General features: G+C 41.1%; 19 non-coding genes across 19 annotated transcripts; all 19 read right to left on the reverse strand.

Moving 5' to 3' along the window:
* Positions 1 to 1,336: 1,336 nt before the first annotated feature.
* Positions 1,337 to 1,409, reverse strand: trnav-aac (transfer RNA valine (anticodon AAC)). Its single transcript has one exon. It is a non-coding gene; the product is annotated as a tRNA-Val (tRNA).
* Positions 1,410 to 2,593: 1,184 nt separating this feature from the next.
* trnal-uaa (transfer RNA leucine (anticodon UAA)) lies at positions 2,594 to 2,666 on the reverse strand. The gene has a single exon. It is a non-coding gene; the product is annotated as a tRNA-Leu (tRNA).
* A 587-nt stretch (positions 2,667 to 3,253) lies between these two features.
* Positions 3,254 to 3,326, reverse strand: trnav-cac (transfer RNA valine (anticodon CAC)). The gene has a single exon. It is a non-coding gene; the product is annotated as a tRNA-Val (tRNA).
* Positions 3,327 to 3,835: 509 nt separating this feature from the next.
* Positions 3,836 to 3,908, reverse strand: trnav-aac (transfer RNA valine (anticodon AAC)). Its single transcript has one exon. It is a non-coding gene; the product is annotated as a tRNA-Val (tRNA).
* Positions 3,909 to 6,759: 2,851 nt separating this feature from the next.
* Positions 6,760 to 6,832, reverse strand: trnav-cac (transfer RNA valine (anticodon CAC)). The gene has a single exon. It is a non-coding gene; the product is annotated as a tRNA-Val (tRNA).
* A 1,839-nt stretch (positions 6,833 to 8,671) lies between these two features.
* trnav-cac (transfer RNA valine (anticodon CAC)) lies at positions 8,672 to 8,744 on the reverse strand. Its single transcript has one exon. It is a non-coding gene; the product is annotated as a tRNA-Val (tRNA).
* Positions 8,745 to 9,926: 1,182 nt separating this feature from the next.
* trnav-cac (transfer RNA valine (anticodon CAC)) lies at positions 9,927 to 9,998 on the reverse strand. The gene has a single exon. It is a non-coding gene; the product is annotated as a tRNA-Val (tRNA).
* A 507-nt stretch (positions 9,999 to 10,505) lies between these two features.
* trnav-aac (transfer RNA valine (anticodon AAC)) lies at positions 10,506 to 10,578 on the reverse strand. The gene has a single exon. It is a non-coding gene; the product is annotated as a tRNA-Val (tRNA).
* Positions 10,579 to 14,495: 3,917 nt separating this feature from the next.
* Positions 14,496 to 14,568, reverse strand: trnav-cac (transfer RNA valine (anticodon CAC)). Its single transcript has one exon. It is a non-coding gene; the product is annotated as a tRNA-Val (tRNA).
* Positions 14,569 to 15,080: 512 nt separating this feature from the next.
* trnav-aac (transfer RNA valine (anticodon AAC)) lies at positions 15,081 to 15,154 on the reverse strand. Its single transcript has one exon. It is a non-coding gene; the product is annotated as a tRNA-Val (tRNA).
* A 758-nt stretch (positions 15,155 to 15,912) lies between these two features.
* trnav-cac (transfer RNA valine (anticodon CAC)) lies at positions 15,913 to 15,986 on the reverse strand. The gene has a single exon. It is a non-coding gene; the product is annotated as a tRNA-Val (tRNA).
* Positions 15,987 to 16,570: 584 nt separating this feature from the next.
* On the reverse strand, positions 16,571 to 16,643 carry trnav-cac (transfer RNA valine (anticodon CAC)). Its single transcript has one exon. It is a non-coding gene; the product is annotated as a tRNA-Val (tRNA).
* Positions 16,644 to 17,158: 515 nt separating this feature from the next.
* On the reverse strand, positions 17,159 to 17,232 carry trnav-aac (transfer RNA valine (anticodon AAC)). The gene has a single exon. It is a non-coding gene; the product is annotated as a tRNA-Val (tRNA).
* Positions 17,233 to 18,648: 1,416 nt separating this feature from the next.
* Positions 18,649 to 18,720, reverse strand: trnav-cac (transfer RNA valine (anticodon CAC)). Its single transcript has one exon. It is a non-coding gene; the product is annotated as a tRNA-Val (tRNA).
* A 508-nt stretch (positions 18,721 to 19,228) lies between these two features.
* trnal-uaa (transfer RNA leucine (anticodon UAA)) lies at positions 19,229 to 19,302 on the reverse strand. The gene has a single exon. It is a non-coding gene; the product is annotated as a tRNA-Leu (tRNA).
* Positions 19,303 to 20,627: 1,325 nt separating this feature from the next.
* trnav-aac (transfer RNA valine (anticodon AAC)) lies at positions 20,628 to 20,699 on the reverse strand. The gene has a single exon. It is a non-coding gene; the product is annotated as a tRNA-Val (tRNA).
* Positions 20,700 to 21,449: 750 nt separating this feature from the next.
* Positions 21,450 to 21,522, reverse strand: trnav-cac (transfer RNA valine (anticodon CAC)). The gene has a single exon. It is a non-coding gene; the product is annotated as a tRNA-Val (tRNA).
* Positions 21,523 to 22,105: 583 nt separating this feature from the next.
* On the reverse strand, positions 22,106 to 22,178 carry trnav-cac (transfer RNA valine (anticodon CAC)). The gene has a single exon. It is a non-coding gene; the product is annotated as a tRNA-Val (tRNA).
* Positions 22,179 to 22,680: 502 nt separating this feature from the next.
* trnav-aac (transfer RNA valine (anticodon AAC)) lies at positions 22,681 to 22,753 on the reverse strand. Its single transcript has one exon. It is a non-coding gene; the product is annotated as a tRNA-Val (tRNA).
* Positions 22,754 to 23,871: the final 1,118 nt, after the last annotated feature.

Below are 23,871 nucleotides of genomic sequence, written 5' to 3' on the forward strand. Positions count from 1 at the left end.
ATGTCTGAATAGCAAATATTTAGAAATGCGAAGGAAAAGCATGAATTCCGCAATTGGGACCGAGTCCTAAGTGAATAGGCTTACTGTCCATTTTTTAAAATATGTTTCCGCCCGGTCTTAACCGGGACCTTTCGCGTGTTAAGCGAACGTGATAACCACTACACTACGGAAACCTAATGAGTGGAATTCAAAGGGTGTGACTGACTTTGGCTGTGTGGGACATTTATCGCTCTCGAACCTAATGAAATCAGAAATTACTTAGTCCATTAATTAAGCAATAAGCTTGAGAAGCCGGGATTATTGTGTGCCGCCGGCTCTGGAAGAGGCTTGGTGGTTCAAAACTTCTTCCATTTAAGAGTGATGGAAGCCACTGTGTTCTTGGGTACCTTCAATGCTGCAGAAATGACCAATCATTTGAATTTACCACAGGTGGACTCCAATCAAGTTAAAGAAATATCTAAGGATGATCAATGGAAACAGGATGGACCTGAGCTCAATTTCCAGCCTCATAGCAAAGGGTCTGAAACGTATGTAAATACGTTTTTTTTTAATATTTTTTTCATTAATAAAAACTATATGTTATCGCTTTGTCATTATGGGGTATTGTGTATAGTACCCATTAAAACTAGCGGTCACATCAAGCAGCTGTAATGACAGAAAATAATCTAGGTAGACTGCAAGGTTTAGACAAAACTCAACTGTTTCAAACCAAATGCTAGCCTCTGGGCATTGGGAAATATTGAATATTACAAAATGTTTTCCGCACGTTTTCGAACCGGGGACCTTTCGCGTGTGAGGCGAACGTGATAACCACTACACTACGGAAACCTAATGTGTGGAAAACTAAGGGTGTGACTGACTTTCGCGTGTGAGGCGAACGTGATAACCACTACACTACTGAATACAATACAAAAAGGAAGTCGTGGAAAATATTAGGAATGCCCACAAGTCTACCTCACATATATCCCAAATTGAGTACCACAGAAAGAGCCATAATACCCATTAAACTAGCGGTCAAACAGGAAAATGGTTTCCAATCGTTTTTCCACCATTCATATTCCCCACGGGGGATTTTAAAAAACACTTGAAATAAGGGCTGTGTTTCCTTGTCAGCTTACCCTGGCATGGTAAACTATTTGAATCATTATGGCCCTCAGACCACACGTAGCAGGGAATGTATTCAGAGCGCCCAAGCTAGCCACACATGCAGAGTGCGTTACGCGACTAAAAAGGTATGTCTGAAAGCAATATTGAGAAGTGCGAAGGGAAAAGCATGAATTCCGAAATTGGGACCGAGTCCTAAGTGAATAGGCTTACTGTCCAATTTTTATAAATAATTTTCCGCCCGGTCTCGAACCGGGGACCTTTCGCGTGTTAAGCGAACGTGATAACCACTACACTACGGAAACCTAATGAGTGGAATTCAAAGGGTGTGACTGACTTTGGCTGGGTGGGACATTTATCGCTCTCAGAACCTAATGAAATCAGAATTACTTAGTCCATTAATTAAGCAATAAGGCTTGAGAAGCCGGGAATTATTGTGTGCCGCCGCTCTTGGAAGAGGCTTGGTGGTTCAAAACTCTTCCATTAAGAGTGATGGAAGCCACTGTGTTCTTGGGTACCTTCAATGCTGCAGAAATGACCATCATTTGAATTTACCACAGGTGGACTCCAATCAGTTAAAGAAATATCTAAGGATGATCAATGGAAACAGGATGGACCTGAGCTCAATTTCCAGCCTCAATAGCAAAGGGTCTGAAAACGTATGTATATAAGTTTTTTTTTAAATATTTTTTCATTAATAAAAACTATATGTTATCGCTTTGTCATTATGGGGTATTGTGTATAGTACCCATTAAAACTAGCGGTCCACATCAGCAGCTGTAATGACAGAAAATAATCTAGGTAGACTGCAAGGTTTAGACAAAACTCAACTGTTTCAAACCAAATGCTAGCCTCTGGGCATTGGGAAATATTGAATATTACAAAATGTTTCTGCACGGTTTCGAACCGGGGACCTTTCGCGTGTGAGGCGAACGTGATAACCAATACACTACGGAAACCTAATGTGTGGAGAAACTAAGGGTGTGACTGACTTTCGCGTGTGGAGGTCGAACGTGATAACCACTACAACTACGGAACCTACAATTACAAAAAGAGGAAGTCAGTGGAAAAGATTAGGATGGCCCATGCAAGTCTACCTCACAATAATCGTCCCAAATTGAGTACCACAAGAAAGATGCCATAATACCCATTAAAAGATAGCGGTCAACAGGAAAATGGTTCCAACCACCAACGTTTTTCCACCATTCATATTCCCCACCGGGGGATTTAAAAACACTTGAAATAATGGGCTGTGTTTCTTGTCAGCTTACCCTGGCATGGTAAACTATTTGAATCATTATGGACCTCAGACCACACGTAGCAGGAATGTATTCAGAGCGCCCAAGCTAGCCACACATGCAGAGTGCGTTACGCGACTAAAAAAGGTATGTCTGAATAGCAAATATTGAGAAGTGCGAAGGAAAGCATGAATTCCGAAATTGGGACCGAGTCCTAAGTGAATAGGCTTACTGTCCAATTTTTTTAAATATGTTTCCATCCGGTCTCGAACCGGGACCTTTCACGTGTTAAGGCGAACGTGATAACCACTACACTACAGAAACCTAATGAGAGGAATTCAAAGGGTGTGACTGACTTTGGCTGGGTGGACATTTATCGCTCTCAGAACCTAATGAAATCAGAAATTACTTTGTCCATTAATTAAGCAATAAGGCTTGAGAAGCCGGGAATTATTGTGTGCCGCCGGCTCTTGGAAGAGGCTTGGTGGTTCAAAACTTCTTCCATTTAAGAGTGATGGAAGCCACTGTGTTCTTGGGTACCTTCAATGCTGCAGAAATGACCAATCATTTGAATTTACCACAGGTGGACTCCAATCAAGTTAAAGAAATATCTAAGGATGATCAATGGAAACAGGATGGACCTGAGCTCAATTTCCAGCCTCATAGCAAAGGGTCTGAAAACGTATGTATATACGTTTTTTTTTAAATATTTTTTTCATTAATAAAAACTATATGTTATCGCTTTGTCATTATGGGGTATTGTGTATAGTACCCATTAACAACTAGCGGTCACATCAAGCAGCTGTAATGACAGAAAATAATCTAGGTAGACTGCAAGGTTTAGACAAAACTCAACTGTTTCAAACCAAATGCTGGCCTCTGGGCATTGGGAAATATTGAATATTACAATATGTTTCCGCACGGTTTCGAACCGGGGACCTTTCGCGTGTGAGGCGAATGTGATAACCACTACACTACGGAAACCTAATGTGTGGAAAACTAAGGGTGTGACTGACTTTCGCGTGTGAGGCGAACGTGATAACCACTACACTACTGAAACTACAATACAAAAAGAGGAAGTCGTGGAAAATATTAGGAATGCCCACAAGTCTACCTCACATAATATCCCAAATTGAGTACCACAGAAAGAGCCATAATACCCATTAAAACTAGCGGTCAAACAGGAAAATGGTTCCAATCGTTTTTCCACCATTCATATTCCCACGGGGGATTTTAAAACACTTGAAATAAGGGCTGTGTTTCTTGTCAGCTTACCCTGGCATGGTAAACTATTTGAATCATTATGGACCTCAGACCACACGTAGCAGGAATGTATTCAGAGCGCCCAAGCTAGCCACACATGCAGAGTGCGTTACGCGACTAAAAAAGGTACGTCTGATTAGCAAACATTGAGCTGTGCGAAGGAAAAGCATGAATTCCGAAATTGGGACCGAGTTCTAAGTGAATAGGCTTACTGTCCAATTTTTAAAATATGTTTCCGCCCGGTCTCGAACCGGGGACCTTTCGCATGTTAAGCGAACGTGATAACCACTACACCACGGAAACCTAATGAGTGGAATTCGAAGGGTGTGACTGACTTTGGCTGGGTGGGACATTTATCGCTCTCAGAACCTAATGAATCAGAAATGACATAGTCCATTAATTAAGCAATAAGGCTTGAGAAGCCGGGGAATTATTGTGTGCCGCCGGCTCTTGGAAGAGGCTTGGTGGTTCAAAACTTCTTCCATTTAAGAGTGATGGAAGCCACTGTGTTCTTGGGTACCTTCAATGCTGCAGAAATGACCAATCATTTGAATTTACCACAGGTGGACTCCAATCAAGTTAAAGAAATATCTAAGGATGATCAATGGAAACAGGATGGACCTGAGCTCCATTTCCAGCCTCATAGCAAGGGTCTGAAAACGTATGTAAATAAGTTTTTTTTTAAATATTTTTTTCATTAATAAAAACTATATGTTATCGCTTTGTCATTATGGGGTATTGTGTATAGTACCCATTAAAAACTAGCGGTCACATCAAGCAGCTGTAATGACAGAAAACAATCTACATTTTAGTTTGTTTTACCTTGGATTATATTGCCATTTATTTGGATATATCCATTACAATGACCCTGATAAATGAATTTGCCTGGCTCAGAGAAGCTGTCAGTCTGGTCACATTCATACAGATCGCACGGAGGAGGTCCCCCAAAAAACGGCAACATTGATCCACAGGTCGGAGAGGTAGAAAGCAAGGTTTAGACAAACCTCAACTGTTTCAAACCAAATGGTAGCCTCTGGGCATTGGAAATATTGAATATTACAAATGCTTCCTCCCCGGTTTCGAACCGGGGACCTTTCGCGTGTGAGGCGAACGTGATAACCAACTACACTACGGAAACCTAATGAGTGTAATTCAAAGGGTGTGGCTGACTTTGGCTGGGTGGGACGTTTATCGCTCTCAGAACCTAATGAAAATCAGAAATTACTTAGTCCATTATTAAGCATAAGGCTTGAGAAGCCGGGAATTATTGTGTGCCGCGGCTCTTGGAAGAGGCTTGGTGGTTCAAAAACTTCTTCCATTTAAGAGTGATGGAAGCCACTGTGTTCTTGGGTACCTTCAATGCTGCAGAAATGACAATCATTTGAATTTACCACAGGTGGACTCCAATCAAGTTAAGAAATATCTAAGGATGATCAATGGAAACAGGATGGACCTGAGCTCAATTTCCAGCCTCATAGCAAAAGGGTCTGAAAACGTATGTATATACGTTTTTTTTAAATATTTTTTTTCCATTAATAAAAACTATATGTTATGCGTTGGTCTTATGGGGTATTGTGTATAGTACCCATTAACAACTAGCGGTCACATCAAGCAGCTGTAATGACAGAAAATAATCTAGTAGACTGCAAGTTTAGACAAAACTCACTGTTTCAAACCAAATGCTAGCTCTGGGCATTGGGAAATATTGAATATTACAAAATGTTTCCGCACGGTTCGAACGGGGACCTTTCGCGGTGTGAGGCGAACGTGATAACCACTACACTACGGAAACCTAATGTGTGGAAAACTAAGGGTGTGACTGACTTTCGCGTGTGAGGCGAACGTGATAACCACTACACTACTGAAACTACAATACAAAAAGAGGAAGTCGTGGAAAATATTAGGAATGCCCACAAGTCTACCTCACATAATATCCCAAATTGAGTACCACAGAAAGAGCCATAATACCCATTAAAAACTAGGGTCAAACGGAAAATGGCTTTCCAATCGTTTTTCCACCCATTCATATGTTTCCCACGGGGGATTTTAAAAATCACTTGAAATAAGGGCTGTGTTTTCTTGTCGGCTTACCCTGGCATGGTAAACTAATTTTGACATCATTAGGGACCTCAAGACCACACTTAGCAGGAATGTATTCAGAGCGCCAGCTAGCCACACTGCAGAGTGCGTTACGCGACTAAAAAAGGTATGTCTGAATAGCAAATATGAGAAGTGCGAAGGAAAAGCAATGAATTCCGAAATTGGGACCGGTCCTAAGTGAATAGGCTTACTGTCCAATTTTTGAAATATGTTTTCCGCTCCAGGTCTCGAACGGGGACCCTTTCGCGTGTTCCCGCGAATGTGATAACACTACTATTACAGAAACCTAATGAGAGGAATTCAAAGGGTGTGACTGACTTTGGCTGGGTGGGACATTTATCGCTCTCAGAACCTAATGAAAATCAGAAATACTTAGTCCATTAATTAAGCAATAAGGCTTGAGAAGCGGGAATTATTGTGTGCCGCCGGTCTTGGAAGAGGCTTGGTGGTTCAAAACTTCTTCCATTTAAGAGTGATGGAAGCCCCACTGTGTTCTTGGGTACTCAATGCTGCAGAAATGACCAATCATTTGAATTTACCACAGGTGGACTCCAATCAAGTTAAAGAAATATCTAAGGATGATCAATGGAAACAGGATGGACCTGAGCTCAATTTCCAGCCTCATAGCAAAGGGTCTGAAAACGTATGTAAATACGGTTTTTTTTTTTAAATCTTTTTTTCATTAATAAAAAACTATATGTTATCGCTTTGGTCATTATGGGGTATTGTGTATAGTACCCATTAAAAACTAGCGGTCACATCAAGCAGCTGTAATGATCAGAAAACAATCTACATTTTAGTTTGTTTTACCTTGGATTATATTGCCATTTATTTGGATATATCCATTACAAATGACCCTGATAAATGAATTTGCCTGGCTCAGAGAAGCTGTCAGTCTGGTCACATTCATACAGATCGCACGGAGGAGGTCCCCCAAAAAACGGCAACATTGATCCACAGGTCGGAGAGGTAGACAGCAAGGTTTAGACAAACCTCAACTGTTTCAAACCAAATGTTAGCCTTCTGGCATTGGGAAATATGAATATTACAAAAATGCTTCCGCCCGGTTTCGAACCGGGGACCTTTCGCGTGTGAGGCGAACGTGATAACCACTACACTACGGAAAACCTAATGAGTGAATTCAAAGGGTGTGGCTGACTTTGGCTGGGTGGGACATTTATCGCTCTCAGAACCTAATGAAATCAGAAATTACTTAGTCCATTAATTAAGCAATAAGGCTTGAGAAGCCTGGGAATTATGTGTGCCGCCGGCTCTTGGAGAGGCTTGGTGGTTCAAAACTTCTTCCATTTAAGAGTGATGGAAGCCACTGTGTTCTTGGGTACCTTCATGCTGCAGAAATGACCAATCATTTGAATTTACCACAGGTGGGACTCTAATCAAGTTGAAGAGGGACATCTAAGGATGATCAATGGAAACAGGATGGAACCTGACTCAATTTTCCAGCCTCATAGCAAAGGGTCTGAAAACGTATGTATATAAGTTTTTTTTTTAAATATTTTTTTCATTAATAAAAACTATATGTTATCGCCTTGTCATTATGGGGTATGTGATAGTACCCATAACAACTAGTGCGTCACATCAAGCAGCTGTAATGACAGAAATAATCTAGGTAGACTGCAAGGTTAGACAAAAACTCAACTGTTTCAAACCAATGCTAGCCTCTGGGCATTGGGAAATATTGAATATTACAAAATGTTTCCGCACGTTTCGAACCGGGGACCTTTGGCGTGTGAGGCGAATGTGATAACCATACACTACGGAAACCTAATGTGTGGAAAACTAAGGGTGTGACTGACTTTCGCGTGTGAGGCGAACGTGATAACCACTACACTACTGAAACTACAATACAAAAAGAGGAAGTCGTGGAATGAATATTAGGAATGCCCACAAGTCTACCTCACATAATATCCCAAATTGGAGTACCACAGAAAGAGCCATAATACCCATTAAAAACTAGCGGTCAAACAGGAAAATTGGTTTCCAATCGTTTTTTCCACCATTCATATTCCCCACGGGGGATTTTAAAAAACACTTGGAAATAAGGGCTGTGTTTCTTGTCAGCTTACCCTGGCATGGTAAACTATTTGAATCATTATGGACCTCAGACCACACGTAGCAGGAATGTATTCAGAGCGCCCAAGCTAGCCACACATGCAGAGTGCGTTACGCGACTAAAAAAGGTATGTCTGAATAGCAAATATTGAGAAGTGCGAAGGAAAAGCATGAATTCCGAAATTGGGACCGAGTCCTAAGTGAATAGGCTTACTGTCCAATTTTTTAAAATATGTTCCGCCCGGTCTCGAACCAGGGACCTTTCGCGTGTTAAGCGAACGTGATAACCACTACACTACAGAAACCTAATGAGTGGAATTCAAAGGGTGTGACTGACTTTGGCTGGGTGGGACATTTATCGCTCTCAGAACCTAATGAAATCAGAAATTACTTAGTCCATTAATTAAGCAATAAGGCTTGAGAAGCCGGGAATTATTGTGTGCCGCCGGCTCTTGGAAGAGGCTTGGTGGTTCAAAACTTCTTCCATTTAAGAGTGATGGAAGCCACTGTGTTCTTGGGTACCTTCAATGCTGCAGAAATGACCAATCATTTGAATTTACCACAGGTGGACTCCAATCAAGTTAAAGAAATATCTAAGGATGATCAATGGAAACAGGATGGACCTGAGCTCAATTTCCAGCCTCATAGCAAAGGGTCTGAAAACGTATGTAATAAGTTTTTTTTTTAAATATTTTTTTCATTAATAAAAACTATATGTTATCGCTTTGTCATTATGGGGTATTGTGTATAGTACCCATTAAAAACTAGCGGTCACATCAAGCAGCTGTAATGACAGAAAATAATCTAGGTAGACTGCAAGGTTTAGACAAAACTCAACTGTTTCAAACCAAATGCTAGCCTCTGGGCATTGGGAAATATTGAATATTACAAAATGTTTCCGCACGGTTTCGAACCGGGGACCTTTCGCGTGTGAGGCGAACGTGATAACCACTACACTACGGAAACCTAATGTGTGGAAAACTAAGGGTGTGACTGACTTTCGCGTGTGAGGCGAACGTGATAACCACTACACTACTGAAACTACAATACAAAAAGAGGAAGTCGTGGAAAATATTAGGAATGCCCACAAGTTCTACCTCACATAATATCCCAAAATTGAGTACCACAGAAAGAGCCATAATACCCATTAAAAACTAGCGGTCAAACAGGAAAATGGTTCCAATCGTTTTTCCACCAATTCATATTCCCCACGGGGGATTTAAAAAACACTTGAAATAAGGGCTGTGTATTTCTTGTCAGCTTACCCTGCATGGTAAACTATTTGAATCATTATGGACCTCAGACCACACGTAGCAGGAATGTATTCAGAGCGCCCAAGCTAGCCACACATGCAGAGTGCGTTACGCGACTAAAAAAGGTATGTCTGAATAGCAAATATTGAGAAGTGCGAAGGAAAAGCATGAATTCCGAAATTGGGGACCGAGTCCTAAGTGAATAGGCTTACTGTCCAATTTTTTAAAATATGTTTCTGCCCCGGGTCTCGAACCGGGGACCTTTCGCGTGTTAAGCGAACGTGATAACCACTACACTACAGGAAACCTAATGAGAGGAATTCAAAGGGTGTGACTGACTTTGGCTGGGTGGGACATTTATCGCTCTCAGAACCTAATGAAATCAGAAATTACTTAGTCCATTAATTAAGCAATAAGGCTTGAGAAGCCGGGAATTATTGTGTGCCGCCGGCTCTTGGAAGAGGCTTGGTGGTTCAAAACTTCTTCCATTTAAGAGTGATGGAAGCCACTGTGTTCTTGGGTACCTTCAATGCTGCAGAAATGACCAATCATTTGAATTTACCACAGGTGGACTCCAATCAAGTTAAAGAAATATCTAAGGATGATCAATGGAAACAGGATGGACCTGAGCTCAATTTCCAGCCTCATAGCAAAGGGTCTGAAAACGTATGTAAATAAGTTTTTTTTAAATATTTTTTTCATTAATAAAAACTATATGTTATCGCTTTGTCATTATGGGGTATTGTGTATAGTACCCATTAAAAACTAGCGGTCACATCAAGCAGCTGTCAATGACAGAAAATAATCTAGGTAGACTGCAAGGTTTAGACAAAACTCAACTGTTTCAAACCAAATGCTAGCCTCTGGGCATTGGGAAATATTGAATATTACAAAATGTTTCCGCACGGTTTCGAACCGGGACCTTTCGCGTGTGAGGCGAACGTGATAACCACTACACTACGGAAACCTAATGTGTGGAAAACTAAGGGGTGTGACTGACTTTCGCGTGTGAGGCGAACGTGATAACACTACACTACTGAAACTACAATACAAAAAGAGGAAGTCGTGGAAAATATTAGGAATGCCCACAAGTCTACCTCACATAATATCCCAAATTGAGTACCACAGAAGAGCCATAATACCCATTAAAAACTAGCGGTCAAACAGGAAAATGGTTCCAATCGTTTTCCACCATTCATATTCCCCACGGGGGATTTTAAAAACACTTGAAATAAGGGCTGTGTTCTTGTCAGCTTACCCTGGCATGGTAAACTATTTGAATCCTTATGGACCTCAGACCACACGTAGCAGGAATGTATTCAGAGCGCCCAAGCTAGCCACACATGCAGAGTGCGTTACGCGACTAAAAAAGGTATGGTCTGAATAGCAAATATGAGAAGTGCGAAGGAAAAGCATGAATCCGAAATTGGGACGAGTCCTAAGTGAATAGGCTTACTGTCCAATTTTTTAAATATGTTTCCGCCCGGTCTCGAACCGGGGACCTTTCGCGTGTTAAGCGAACGTGATAACCACTACACTACAGAAACCTAATGAGAGGAATTCAAAGGGTGTGACTGACTTTGGCTGGGTGGGACATTTATCGCTCTCAGAACCTAATGAAATCAGAAATTACTTAGTCCATTAATTAAGCAATAAGGCTTGAGAAGCCGGGAATTATTGTGTGCCGCCGGCTCTTGGAAGAGGCTTGGTGGTTCAAAACTTCTTCCATTTAAGAGTGATGGAAGCCACTGTGTTCTTGGTTACCTTCAATGCTGCAGAAATGACCATCATTTGAATTTACCACAGGTGGACTCCAATCAAGTTAAAGAAATATCTAAGGATGATCAATGGAAAGCAGATGGACCTGAAGCTCAATTTCCACCTCATAATGCAAGGGTCTGAAACGTATGTAAATACTTTTTTTTGAAATATTTTTTCATTAGATAAAACTATATGTTATCGCTTTGTCATTATGGGGGTATGTGTATAGTACCTCATTAAAAACTAGCGGTCACATCAGGCAGCTGTAATGACAGAAAACAATCTACATTTTAGTTTGTTTATCCTTGGATTATATTGCCATTATTTGGATATATCCATTACATGACCCTGATAATAATTGCCTGCTCAGAGAAGCTGTCAGTCTGGTCACATTCATACAGATCGCACGGAGGGAGGTCCCCCCAAAAAACGGCAACATTGATCCACAGGGCGGAAGAGGTAGACGCAAGGTTTAGACAAACCTCAACTGTTTCAAACCAAATGTTAGCCTCTGGGCATTGGGAAATATTAATATTACAAAATTGCTTCGCCCTGGTTTTCGAACCGGGGTCCTTCGCGTGTGAGGCGAACGTGATAACCACTACACTACGGAAACCTAATGAGTGGAATTCAAAGGGTGTGACTGACTTTGGCTGGGTGGGACATTTATCGCTCTCAGAACCTAATGAAATCAGAAATTACTTAGTCCATTAATTAAGCAATAAGGCTTGAGAAGCCGGGAATTATTGTGTGCCGCCGGCTCTTGGAAGAGGCTTGGTGGTTCAAAACTTCTTCCATTTAAGAGTGATGGAAGCCACTGTGTTCTTGGGTACCTTCAATGCTGCAGAAATGACCAATCATTTGAATTTACCACAGGTGGACTCCAATCAAGTTAAAGAAATATCTAAGGATGATCAATGGAAACAGGATGGACCTGAGCTCAATTTCCAGCCTCATAGCAAAGGGTCTGAAAACGTATGTAAATACGTTTTTTTAAATATTTTTTTCATTAATAAAAACTATATGTTATCGCTTTGTCATTATGGGGTATTGTGTATAGTACCCATTAAAAACTAGCGGGTCACATCAAGCAGCTGTAATGACAGAAAATAATCTAGGTAGACTGCAAGGTTTAGGACAAACTCAACTGTTTCAAACCAAATGCTAGCCTCTGGGCATTGGGAAATATTGAATATTACAAATGTTTCCGCACGGTTTCGAACCGGGGACCTTCGCGTGTGAGGCGAACGTGATACCACTAACACTACGGAAACCTAATGTGTTGAAAACTAAGGGTGTGACTGACTTTCGCGTGTGAGGCGAACGTGATAACCACTACACTACTGAAACTACAATACAAAAAGAGGAAGTCGTGGAAAATATTAGGAATGCCCACAAGTCTACCTCACATAATATCCCAAATTGAGTACCACAGAAAGAGCCATAATACCCATTAAAACCTACCGGTCAAACAGGAAATGGTTCCAATCGTTTTTCCACCATTCATATTCCCCACGGGGGATTTTAAAAACACTTGAAATAAGGGCTGTGTTTCTTGTCAGCTTACCCTGGCATGGTAAACTATTTGAAATCATTATGGACCCTCAGACCACACGTAGCAGGAATGTATTCAGAGCGCCCAAGCTAGCCACACATGCAGAGTGCGTTACGCGACTAAAAAAGGTATGTCTGAATAGCAAATATTGAGAAGTGCGAAGGAAAAGCATGAATTCCGAAATTGGGACCGAGTCCTAAGTGAATAGGCTTACTGTCCAATTTTTTTAAAATATGTTTCCGCCCGGTCTCGAACCAGGGGACCTTTCACGTGTTAAGCCGAACGTGATAACCACTACACTACAGAAACCTAATGAGAGTATTCAAAGGGTGTGACTGACTTTGGCTGGGTGGGACATTTATCGCTCTCAGAACCTAATGAAATCAGAAATTACTTAGTCCATTAATTAAGCAATAAGGCTTGAGAAGCCGGGAATTATTGTGTGCCGCCGGCTCTTGGAAGAGGCTTGGTGGTTCAAAAACTTCTTCCATTTAAGAGTGATGGAAGCCACTGTGTTCTTGGGTATCTTCAATGCTGCAGAAATGACCAATCATTTGAATTTACCACAGGTGGACTCCAATCAAGTTAAAGAAATATCTAAGGATGATCAATGGAAACAGGATGGACCTGAGCTCAATTTCCAGCCTCATAGCAAAGGGTCTGAAAACGTATGTAAATACGTTTTTTTTTAAATATTTTTTTCATTAATAAAAACTATATGTTATCGCTTTGTCATTATGGGGGTATTGTGTATAGTACCCATTAACAACTAGCGGTCACATCAAGCAGCTGTAATGACAGAAAATAATCTAGGTAGACTGCAAGGTTTAGACAAAACTCAACTGTTTCAAAACCAATGCTAGCCTCTGGGCATTGGGAAATATTGAATATTACAAAATGTTTCCGCACGGTTTCGAACCGGGGACCTTTCGCGTTGTGAGGCGAACGTGATAACCACTACACTACGGAAACCTAATGTGTGGAAAACTAAGGGTGTGACTGACTTTCGCGTGTGAGGCGAACGTGATACCCACTACACTACTGAAACTACAATACAAAAGAGGAAGTCGTGGAAAATATTAGAATGCCCACAAGTCTACCTCACATAATATCCCAAATTGAGTACCACAGAAAGAGCCATAATACCCATTAAAAACTAGCGGTCAAACAGGAAAATGGTTCCAATCGTTTTTCCACCATTCATATTCCCCACGGGGGATTTTAAAAACACTTGAAATAAGGGCTGTGTTTTCTTGTCAGCTTACCCTGGCATGGTAAACTATTTGAATCATTATGGACCTCAGACCACACAGTAGCAGGAATGTATTCAGAGCGCCCCAAGCTAGCCACACATGCAGAGTGCGTTACGCGACTAAAAAAGGTATGTCTGAATAGCAAATATTGAGAAGTGCGAAGGAAAAGCATGAATTCCGAAATTGGGACCGAGTCCTAAGTGAATAGGCTTTACTGTCCAATTTTTAAAATATGTTTCCGGCCCGGGTCTCGAACCGGGGACCTTTCGCGTGTAAGCGAACGTGATAACCACTACACTACAGAAACCTAATGAGAGGAATTCAAAGGGTGTGTGACTGACTTTGGCTGGGTGGGACATTTATCGCTCTCAGAACCTAATGAAATCAGAAATTACTTAGTCCATTAATAAGCAATAAGGCTTGAGAAGCCGGGAATTATTGTGTGCCGCCGGCTCTTGGAAGAGGCTTGGTGGTTCAAAACTTCTTCCATTTAAGAGTGATGGAAGCCACTGTGTTCTTGGGTACCTTCAATGCTGCAGAAATGACCAATCATTTGAATTTACCACAGGTGGACTCCAATCAAGTTAAAGAAATATCTAAGGATGATCAATGGAAACAGGATGGACCTGAGCTCAATTTCCAGCATCATAGCAAAGGGTCTGAAAACGTATGTAAATAAGTTTTTTTTTAAATATTTTTTTCATTAATAAAAACGATATGTTATCGCTTTGTCATTATGGGTATTGTGTATAGTACCCATTAAAAACTAGCGGTCACATCAAGCAGCTGTAATGACAGAAAATAATCTAGGTAGACTGCAAGGTTTAGACAAAACTCAACTGTTTCAAACCAAATGCTAGCCTCTGGGCATTGGGAAATATTGAATATTACAAAATGTTTCCGCACGGTTTCGAACCGGGGACCTTTCGCGTGTGAGGCGAACGTGATAACCACTACACTACGGAAACCTAATGTGTGGAAAACTAAGGGTGTGACTGACTTTCGCGTGTGAGGCGAACGTGATAACCACTACACTACTGAAACTACAATACAAAAAGAGGAAGTCGTGGAAAATATTAGGAATGCCCACAAGTCTACCTCACATAATATCCCAAATTGAGTACCACAGAAAGTGCCATAATACCCATTAAAAACTAGCGGTCAAACAGGAAAATGGTTCCAATCGTTTTTTCCACCATTCATATTCCCCACGGGGGATTTTAAAAACACTTGAAATAAGGGCTGTGTTTCTTGTAAGCTTACCCTGGCATGGTAAACTATTTGAAACATTATGGACCTCAGACCACACGTAGCAGGAATGTATTCAGAGCGCCCAAGCTAGCCACACATGCAGAGTGCGTTACGCGACTAAAAAAGGTATGTCTGAATAGCAAATATTGAGAGTGCGAAGGAAAAGCATGAATTCCGAAATTGGGACCGAGTCTAAGTGAATAGGCTTACTGTCCAATTTTTTTAAATATGTTTCCGCCCGGTCTCGAACCGGGGACCTTTCGCGTGTTAAGCGAACGTGATAACCACTACACCTACAGAAACCTAATGAGAGGAATTCAAAGGGTGTGACTGACTTTGGCTGGGTGGGACATTTATCGCTCTCAGAACCTAATGAAATCAGAAATTACATAGTCCATTAATTAAGCAATAAGGCTTGAGAAGCCGGGAATTATTGTGTGCCGCCGGCTCTTGGAAGAGGCTTGGTGGTTCAAAACTTCTTCCATTTAAGAGTGATGGAAGCCACTGTGTTCTTGGGTACCTTCAATGCTGCAGAAATGACCAATCATTTGAATTTACCACAGGTGGACTCCAATCAAGTTAAAGAAATATCTAAGGATGATCAATGGAAACAGGATGGACCTGAGCTCAATTTCCAGCCTCATAGCAAAGGGTCTGAAAACGTATGTAAATATGTTTTTTTAAATATTTTTTCATTAATAAAAACTATATGTTATCGCTTTGTCATTATGGGGTATTGTGTATAGTACCCATTAAAAACTAGCGGTCACATCAAGCAGCTGTAATGACAGAAAATAATCTACATTTTAGTTTGTTTTATCTTGGATATATTGCCATTTATTTGGATATATCCATTACAATGACCCTGATAAATGAATTTGCCTGGCTCAGAGAAGCTGTCAGTCTGGTCACATTCATACAGATCGCACGGAGGAGGTCCCCCAAAAACGGCAACATTGATCCACAGGTCGGAAAGGTAGACAGCAAGGTTTAGACAAACCTCAACTGTTTCAAACCAAATGTTAGCCTCTGGGCATTGGGAAATATTGAATATTACAAAATGCTTCCGCCCGGTTTCGAACCAGGGACCTTTCGCGTGTGAGGCGAACGTGATAACCACTACACTCACGGAAACCTAATGAGTGTATTCAAAGGGTGTGGCTGACTTTGGCTGGGTGGGACGTTTATCGCTCTCAGAACCTAATGAAATCAGAAATTACTTAGTCCATTAATTAAGCAATAAGGCTTGAGAAGCCGGAATTATTGTGTGCCGCCGGCTCTTGGAAGAGGCTTGGTGGTCAAACTTCTTCCATTTAGAGTGATGGAAGCCACTGTGTTCTTGGGTACCTTCAATGCTGCAGAAATGACCAATCATTTGAATTTACCACAGATGGACTCCAATCAAGTTAAAGAAATATCTAAGGATGATCAATGGAAACAGGATGGACCTGAGCTCAATTTCCAGCATCATAGCAAAGGGTCTGAAAACGTATGTAAATACGTTTTTTTTTAAAATATTTTTTTTCATTAATAAAAACTATATGTTATCGCTTTGTCATTATGGGGTATTGTGTATAGTACCCATTAAAACTAGCGGTCACATCAAGCAGCTGTAATGACAGAAAATAATCTAGGTAGACTGCAAGGTTTAGACAAAACTCAACTGTTTCAAACCAAATGCTAGCCTCTGGGCATTGGGGAAATATTGAATATTACAAATGTTTCCGCACGGTTTCGAACCGGGGACCTTTCGCGTGTGAGGCGAACGTGATAACCACTACACTACGGAAACCTAATGTGTGGAAAACTAAGGGTGTGACTGACTTTCGCGTGTGAGGCGAACGTGATAACCACTACACTACTGAAACTACAATACAAAAGAGGAAGTCGTGGAAAAATATTAGGAATGCCCACAAGTCTACCTCACATAATATCCCAAATTGAGTACCACAGAAAGTGCCATAATACCCATTAAAAAACTAGCGGTCAAACAGGAAAATGGTTCCAATCGTTTTTCCACCATTCATATTCCCCACGGGGGATTTTAAAAACACTTGAAATAAGGGCTGTGTTTCTTGTAAGCTTACCCTGGCATGGTAAACTATTTGAAACATTATGGACCTCAGACCACACGTAGCAGGAATGTATTCAGAGCGCCCAAGCTAGCCACACATGCAGAGTGCGTTACGCGACTAAAAAAGGTATGTCTGAATAGCAAATATTGAGAAGTGCGAAGGAAAAGCATGAATTCCGAAATTGGGACCGAGTTCCTAAGTGAATAGGCTTACTGTCCAATTTTTTAAAATATGTTTCCGCCCGGTCTCGAACCGGGGGACCTTTCGCGTGTTAAGCGAACGTGATAACCACTACACTACAGAAACCTAATGAGAGGAATTCAAAGGGTGTGACTGACTTTGGCTGGGTGGGACATTTATCGCTCTCAGAACCTAATGAAATCAGAAATTACTTAGTCCATTAATTAAGCAATAAGGCTTGAGAAGCCGGGAATTATTGTGTGCCGCCGGCTCTTGGAAGAGGCTTGGTGGTTCAAAACTTCTTCCATTTAAGAGTGATGGAAGCCACTGTGTTCTTGGGTACCTTCAATGCTGCAGAAATGACCAATCATTTGAATTTACCACAGGTGGACTCCAATCAAGTTAAAGAAATATCTAAGGATGATCAATGGAAACAGGATGGACCTGAACTCAATTTCCAGCCTCATAGCAAAGGGTCTGAAAACGTATGTAAATATGTTTTTTAAATATTTTTTTCATTAATAAAAACTATATGTTATCGCTTTGTCATTATGGGGTATTGTGTATAGTACCCATTAAAACTAGCGGTCACATCAAGCAGCTGTAATGACAGAAAATAATCTACATTTTAGTTTGTTTTATCTTGGATTATATTGCCATTTATTTGGATATATCCATTACAATGACCCTGAAAAATGAATTTGCCTGGCTCAGAGAAGCTGTCAGTCTGGTCACATTCATACAGATCGCACGGAGGAGGTCCCCCAAAAAACGGCAACATTGATCCACAGGTCGGAAAGGTAGACAGCAAGGTTTAGACAAACCTCAACTGTTTCAAACCAAATGTTAGCCTCTGGGCATTGGGAAATATTGAATATTACAAATGCTTCCGCCCGGTTCGAACCAGGGGACCTTTCGCGTGTGAGGCGAACGTGATAACCACTACCACTACGGAAACCTAATGAGTGTAATTCAAAGGGTGTGGCTGACTTTGGCTGGGTGGGACGTTTATCGCTCTCAGAACCTAATTGAAATCAGAAATTACTTAGTCCATTAATAAGCAATAGGCTTGAGAAGCCGGGAATTATTGTGTGCCGCCGGCTCTTGGAAGAGGCTTGGTGTTCATAAACTTCTTCATTTAAGAGTGATGGAAGCCACTGTGTTCTTGGGTACTTCAATGCTGCAGAAATTACCAATCATTTGAATTTACCACAGGTGGGACTCCAATCAAGTTAAAGAAACTATCTAAGGATGGATCAATGGAAACAGGATGACCTGAGCTCAATTTCCAGCCTCATAGCAAAGGGTCTGAAAACGTATGTATATAGTTTTTTTTTAAATTTTTTTTCATTAATAAAAACTATATGTTATCGCTTTGTCATTATGGGGTATTGTGTATAGTACCCATTAACAACTAGCGGTCACATCAAGCAGCTGTAATGACAGAAAATAATCTAGGTAGACTGCAAGGTTTAGACAAAACTCAACTGTTTCAAACCAAATGCTAGCCTCTGGGCATTGGGAAATATTGAATATTACAAATGTTTCCGCACGGTTTCGAACCGGGACCTTTCGCGTGTGAGGCGAACGTGATAACCACTACACTACGGAAACCTAATGTGTGGAAAACTAAGGGTGTGACTGACTTTCGCGTGTGAGGCGAACGTGATAACCACTACACTACTGAAACTACAATACAAAAAGAGGAAGTCGTGGAAAATATTAGGAATGCCCACAAGTCTACCTCACATAATATCCCAAATTGAGTACCACAGAAAGTGCCATAATACCCATTAAAACTAGCGGTCAACAGGAAATGGTTCCAATCGTTTTTCCACCATCATATTCCCACGGGGGATTTTCAAAACACTTGAAATAAGGGCTGTGTTTCTTGTAAGCTTACCCTGGCATGGTAACTATTTGAAACATTATGGACCTCAGCCACACGTAGCAGGAATGTATTCAGCGCCCAAGCTAGCCACACATGCAGAGTGCGTTACGCGACTAAAAAAGGTATGTCTGAATAGCAAATATTGAGAAGTGCGAAGGAAAAGCATGAATTCCGAACTTGGGACCGAGTCCTAAGTGATGATAGGCTTACTGTCCCAATTTTTTTAAAATATGTTTCCGCCCGGTCTCGAACCGGGGGACCGTCGCGTGTTAAAGCGAACGTGATAACCACTACACTACAGAAACTAATGAGAGGAATTCAAAGGGTGTGACTGACTTTGGCTGGGTGGGACATTTATCGCTCTCAGAACCTAATGAAATCAGAAATTACTTAGTCCATTAATTAAGCAATAAGGCTTGAGAAGCCGGGAATTATTGTGTGCCGCCGGCTCTTGGAAGAGGCTTGGTGGTTCAAAACTTCTTCCATTTAAGAGTGATGGAAGCCACTGTGTTCTTGGGTACCTTCAATGCTGCAGAAATGACCAATCATTTGAATTTACCACAGGTGGACTCCAATCAAGTTAAAGAAATATCTAAGGATGATCAATGGAAACAGGATGGACCTGAGCTCAATTTCCAGCCTCATAGCAAGGGTCTGAAAACGTATGTAAATAAGTTTTTTTTTAAATATTTTTTTCATTAATAAAACTATATGTTATCGCTTTGTCATTATGGGGTATTGTGTATAGTACCCATTAAAAACTAGCGGTCACATCAAGCAGCTGTAATGACAGAAAACAATCTACATTTTAGTTTGTTTTACCTTGATTATATTGCATTTATTTGGATATATCCATTACAATGACCCTGATAAATGAATTTGCCTGGCTCAGAGAAGCTGTCAGTCTGGTCACATTATACGATCGCACGGAGGAGTCCCCCAAAAACGGCAACATTGATCCACAGGTCGGAGAGGTAGACAGCAAGGTTTAGACAACCCTCAACTGTTTCAACCAATGTTAGCCTCTGGGCATTGGGAAATATTGAATATTACAAATGTTTCCGCCCGTTTCGAACCGGGGACCTTTCGCGTGTGAGGCGAACGTGATAACCACTACACTACGGAAACCTAATGTGTGGAAACTAAGGGTGACTGACTTTCGCGTGTGAGGCGAACGTGATAACCACTACACTACTGAAACTACAATACAAAAAGAGGAAGTCGTGGAAAATATTAGGAATGCCCACAAGTCTACCTCTCATAATATCCCAAATTGAGTACCACAGAAAGAGCCATAATACCCATTAAAAACTAGCGGTCAAACAGGAAAATGGTTCCAATCGTTTTTCCACCATTCATATTCCCCACGGGGATTTTAAAACACTTGAAATAAGGCTGTGTTTCTTGTCAGCTTACCCTGGCATGGTAACTATTTGAATCATTATGGACCTCAGACCACACGTAGCAGAATGTATTCAGAGCGCCCAAGCTAGCCACACATGCAGAGTGCGTTACGCGACAAAAAAGGTATGTCTGAATAGCAAATATTGAGAAGTGCGAAGGAAAAGCATGAATTCCGAAATTTGGACCGAGTCCTAAGTGAATAGGCTTACTGTCCAATTTTTTAAAATGTTTCCGCCCGGTCTCGAACCGGGACCTTTCGCGTGTTAAGCGAACGTGATAACCACTACACTACAGAAACCTAATGAGTGGAATTCAAAGGGTGTGACTGACGTTGGCTGGGTGGGACATTTATCGCTCTCAGAACCTAATGAAATCAGAAATTACTTAGTCCATTAATTAAGCAATAAGGCTTGAGAAGCGGGAATTATTGTGTGCCGCGGCTCTTGGAAGAGGCTTGGTGGTTCAAAACTTCTTCCATTTAAGAGTGATGGAAGCCACTGTGTTCTTGGGTACCTTCAATGCTGCAGAAATGACCAATCATTTGAATTTACCACAGGTGGACTCCAATCAAGTTAAGAAATTCTAAGGATGATCAATGGAAACAGGATGGACCTGAGCTCAATTTCCAGCCTCATAGCAAGGGTCTGAAAACGTATGTAAATAGTTTTTTTTTAAATATTTTTTTCATTAATAAAAACTATATGTTATCGCTTTGTCATTATGGGGTATTGTGTATAGTACCCATTAAAAACTAGCGGTCACATCAAGCAGCTGTAATGACAGAAAACAATCTACATTTTAGTTTGTTTTACCTTGGATTATATTGCCATTTATTTTGGATATATCATTTAATGACCCTGATAAATGAATTTGCCTGGCTCAGAGAAGCTGTCAGTCTGGTCACATTCATACAGATCGCACGGAGGAGGTCCCCCAAAACGGCAACATTGATCCACAGGTCGGAGAGGTAGACAGCAAGGTTTAGACAACCTCCTGTTTCAAACCAAATGTTAGCCTCTGGGCATTGGGAAATATTGAATATTACAAAATTTTCCGCCCGGTTTCGAACCGGGGACCTTTCGCGTGTGAGGCGAACGTGATAACCACTACACTACGGAAACCTAATGAGTGGAATTCAAAGGGTGTGGCTGACTTTGGCTGGTGGGACGTTTATCGCTCTCAGAACCTAATGAAATCAGAAATTACTTAGTCCATTAATTAGCAATAAGGCTTGAGAAGCCGGAATTATTGTGTGCCGCCGGCTCTTGGAAGAGGCTTGGTGGTTCAAAACTTCTTCCATTTAAGAGTGATGGAAGCCACTGTGTTCTTGGGTACCTTCAATGCTGCAGAAATGACCAATCATTTGAATTTACCACAGGGGACTCCAATCAAGTTGAAGAAACATCTAAGGATGATCAATGGAAACAGGATGAACCTGAGCTCAATTTCCAGCCTCATAGCAAAGGGTCTGAAAACGTATGTATATACGTTTTTTTTTTAAATATTTTTTTCATTAATAAAACTATATGTTATCGCTTTGTCATTATGGGTATTGTGTATAGTACCCATTAACAACTAGCGGTCACATCAAGCAGCTGTAATGACAGAAAATAATCTAGGTAGACTGCAAGGTTTAGACAAAACTCAACTGTTTCAAACCAAATGCTAGCCTCTGGGCATTGGGAAATATTGAATATTACAAAATGTTTCCGCACGGTTTCGAACCGGGGACCTTTCGCGTGTGAGGCGAACGTGATAACCACTACACTACGGAAACCTAATGTGTGGAACTAAGGGTGTGACTGACTTTCGCGTGTGAGGCGAACGTGATAACCACTACACTACTGAAACTACAATACAAAAAGAGGTCGTGGAAAATATTAGGAATGCCCACAAGTCTACCTCACATAATATCCCAAATTGAGTACCACAGAAAGAGCCATAATACCCATTAAAAACTAGCGGTCAAACAGGAAAATGGTTCCAATCGTTTTTCCACCATTCATATTCCCCACGGGGATTTTAAAACACTTGAAATAAGGCTGTGTTTCTTGTCAGCTTACCCTGGCATGGTAAACTATTTGAATCATTATGGACCTCAGACCACACGTAGCAGGAATGTATTCAGAGCGCCCAGCTAGCCACACATGCAGAGTGCGTTACGCGACTAAAAAAGGTATGTCTGAATAGCAAATATTGAGAAGTGCGAAGGAAAAGCATGAATTCCGAATTGGGACCGAGTCCTAAGTGAATAGGCTTACTGTCCAATTTTTTAAATATGTTTCCGCCCGGTCTCGAACCGGGGACCTTTCGCGTGTTAAGCGAACGTGATAACCACTACACTACAGAAACCTAATGAGTGGAATTCAAAGGGTGTGACTGACTTTGGCTGGGTGGGACATTTATCGCTCTCAGAACCTAATGAAATCAGAAATTACTTAGTCCATTAATTAAGCAATAAGGCTTGAGAAGCCGGAATTATTGTGTGCCGCCGGTCTCTTGGAAGAGGCTTGGTGGTTCAAAACTTCTTCCATTTAAGAGTGATGGAAGCCACTGTGTTCTTGGGTACCTTCAATGCTGCAGAAATGACCAATCATTTGAATTTACCACAGTGGACTCCAATCAAGTTAAAGAAATATCTAAGGATGATCAATGGAAAGGATGGACCTGAGCTCAATTTCCAGCCTCATAGCAAAGGGTCTGAAACGTATGTAATAAGTTTTTTTTTAAATATTTTTTTCATTAATAAAAACTATATGTTATCGCTTTGTCATTATGGGGTATTGTGTATAGTACCCATTACAATAGCGGTCACATCAAGCAGCTGTAATGACAGAAAATAATCTAGGTAGACTGCAAGTTTAGACAAACTCAACTGTTTCAAACCAAATGCTAGCCTCTGGGCATTGGGAAATATTGAATATACAAATGTTTCCGCCAGTTTCGAAAACCGGGACCTTTCGCGTGTGAGCGAACGTGATAACCACTACACTACGGAACCTAATGTGTGGAAAACTAAGGGTGTGACTGACTTTGCGTGTGAGGCGAACGTGATAACCACTACACTACTGAAACTACAATACAAAAAGAGGAAGTCGTGGAAAATATTAGGAATGCCCACAAGTCTACCTCACATAATATCCCAAATTGAGTACCACAGAAAGAGCCATAATACCCATTAAAAACTAAGCGGTCAAACAGGAAATTGGTTCCAATCGTTTTTCCACATTCATATTCCCCACGGTGGGGATTTTGAAAACACTTGAAAAGAAGGCTGTGTTTCTTGTCAGCTTACCCTGGCATGGTAAACTATTTGAATCATTATGGACCTCAGACCACACGTAGGCAGGAATGTATTCAGAGCGCCCAAGCTAGCCACACATGCAGAGTGCGTTACGCGACTAAAAAAGGTATGTCTGAATGCAAATATGAGAAGTGCGAGGAAAAGCATGAATTCCGAAATTGGGACC

The sequence above is a fragment of the Oncorhynchus kisutch genome, unplaced genomic scaffold (assembly GCF_002021735.2).
Source record: "Oncorhynchus kisutch isolate 150728-3 unplaced genomic scaffold, Okis_V2 scaffold2795, whole genome shotgun sequence".
NCBI classification, from domain to species: Eukaryota; Metazoa; Chordata; class Actinopteri; order Salmoniformes; family Salmonidae; genus Oncorhynchus; species Oncorhynchus kisutch.